At 32.3% G+C, this 2,609-nt stretch overlaps 1 non-coding gene across 1 annotated transcript; it reads right to left on the bottom strand.

Moving 5' to 3' along the window:
- Nucleotides 1–1,994: 1,994 nt before the first annotated feature.
- Nucleotides 1,995–2,097, bottom strand: LOC129465132 (U6 spliceosomal RNA). The gene has a single exon (XR_008651900.1). It is a non-coding gene; the product is annotated as a U6 spliceosomal RNA (small nuclear RNA).
- Between the last annotated feature and the right edge of the window lie 512 nt (nt 2,098–2,609).

Below are 2,609 nucleotides of genomic sequence, written 5' to 3'. Positions count from 1 at the left end.
AAAATATAGTGTAAAATTACATGTAGCTAGACTTCAGTGAAAATGGTTATATAAGGAGCTTCAATAATTGTATTCTCCATAAAATGAATGAGAACACTGGCAGGAAGTTGTCAGAATCAGCTTTCAGAACACTGGAAATTAAACATAGGCTGGCAGCAATTCAGAGTGTGCATCCAAGAAAAAAGCTGAATCTCAGTTAAATCAGTGTGTTTTGTGGTACTTTGGCTTTTTCTATTTCCATCCACCTCTTCCCAGCTCCAGAGTTGCCTTGAAAACTAAGAGATCACAATTACTGTGAAAACCAGCAGTCTGATAGCCAAAGGAAGAGTCAAAACTGTGCTGCATTTTCTTCAAACCTTCATTCCCAGAGAACTGACATTATTGAACTGTTGTGGTAGTTTCTTGGAAGACTTCACTTGCAAGGCAATCTTTTTAAAATTTTTATGTCCAGGTGTCCATGTGCAAATTTGTTATATGGGTAAAATGCATGTCACAGGTATTTGGTATACAGATTATTTTGTCACCCAGGTAATAAGCATAGCACTCAATAGGTAATTTTTTAAATCCTTTCCCTCCTTCCACTTTCTACCCTCAAGTAGGCACCAGTGTTTGTTGTTCCTCTCTTTGTGTCCGTGTGTTCTCATCATTTAGCTCCCACTTATAAGTGAGAACATACAGTTTCTGGTTTTCTTTTCTTGCATTAGTTTCCTTAGGTAGGATAACAGCCTCCAGCTCCATCTATCTTGCTGCAAAGGACATGATCTTGTTCTTTTTATGACTGCATAGTATTCCATGATGTATATGTACCACATTTTCTTTATCTAGACTATTATTGATGGGCATTTAGGTTGATTCTATGTTTTTGCTATTGTGAATAGTGCTGAAATGAACATATGCATGCATATATCTTCATGGTAGAATTATTTATATTCCTTTGGGTATATACTCAATAATAGGATTACTGGGTCAAATGGTAATCCTGTTTTAATTATTTGAGGAACTACCACACCACTTGCTACAATGGTGGAACTTGAAATCAGCAAGAAGAAATGATTCATCATGCACAAAGTGTTCTCTATAGGACTAAAACTGACTTTGTAACATAAGCCTAGGGGGCCAGAGGATTGGGATGACACAGTCAAACTGCTAAAAACAACAAACAAAACAAGAACAACAAAAATACTAGTAGACTGCTTCCCTATAAGAAATACTAAGCTGAGTCCTTTAGAGAGAAATGAAATGATACTAGACAGTAACTGAAATCTACAAGAAAGAATAAAAGACACCATTGAAGAATTACATAGAAACATGTAAAAGATAGCACAAATGTATTTTTATTCATATCTCATCTGTTCTCCTTTCTGAATTAAAAGACAGCTGCATAAGACAATGGTTATAAGTCTATGTTGACGAGATACAATGCAAAACTATACCATTTGTATGACATCAGAACAAAGGAGGGAAGATAAAGATGAATAGGAACAAATTTTTTATACTACTGTAATTAAGTTATTATTAATCCAAGATAGAGTGTTATAAGTTAACATGATAATGAGAAGCCACAGGATAAGCACTGAGAAAATAACTAAAAAAATATAATAGATGACATGGGAAGAGAACTAAAGTGTGATACTATAGAGTACCTGTACAACATAAGAGAAGGCAGTAATGAGGAAAAAAAATGGAGAAAGAAAAACAGAAATTACACATGATATGTAAAAACAAATAGCTGAATGGCAGACATAAATCTCACACTGTCAGGAATTACACTAAATGCAAATGAATCAAATATTCTAATTATCCATGTAATAGGCTGAAATTACCAGAATGAAAAAAAAAGATATAACTATGTATTGCTACAACACATATACTTCAAGTGAATGATACAAATAGGTTTAAAGAAAAAGGATAGAAACAGATATCCCAGGCAAACAAACGATAACATAAAGAAAACTGAGGTAGTGATACAAATAAAAGACATAATATACTTTTAAAAAATTATGGGATGCTTTATGAATTTGTGTGTCATCCTTGCACTGACGCAATGCTAATCTTTTATGTATAGTTCCAACAAAATATACTTTAAGACTATAAAGTTATTGCTAATGACAAAAATTATATTCTATAATAATAAAATGGTCAATCAAACAAGAAAGTATAAATGTGCCTAACAACAGAGCCACAAAATATATGAAACAAAACTGACATAATCGAAGGGGGAATTTGATAATTTAACGATAACAGTTGGAGATTTTAATAACCAACTTTCAATTACAGATAGCACAATTAGGCATAAGATAAGCAAGAAAATGGAATACTTGAATGACAATATAAACCAGCCAGAATGAGCAGACATCTCATATAAAATAATCCATCCAACAAAACAGAAGTCAAATTCTTCTCAAGTGCACATGGAACATTCCTCCAGATAGACCATAAATTAAGCCATAAAATTAGCTTCAATAAATTTAAAGAATTTAAATCATGCAGAGTATGTTTTCTAATAACAATGGAATAAAATAAGAAATAAATTACGAAAATAAAAGTTTGGAAATTTATAAATGTGTAGAAATTAAGTCTCATCTTTCTAAATAATCAAAGAATAAGTC

This window comes from Symphalangus syndactylus, chromosome 16 (assembly GCF_028878055.3).
Source record: "Symphalangus syndactylus isolate Jambi chromosome 16, NHGRI_mSymSyn1-v2.1_pri, whole genome shotgun sequence".
Lineage (NCBI taxonomy): Eukaryota > Metazoa > Chordata > Mammalia > Primates > Hylobatidae > Symphalangus > Symphalangus syndactylus.
This window is presented reverse-complemented; position numbering and strand designations above follow the sequence as displayed.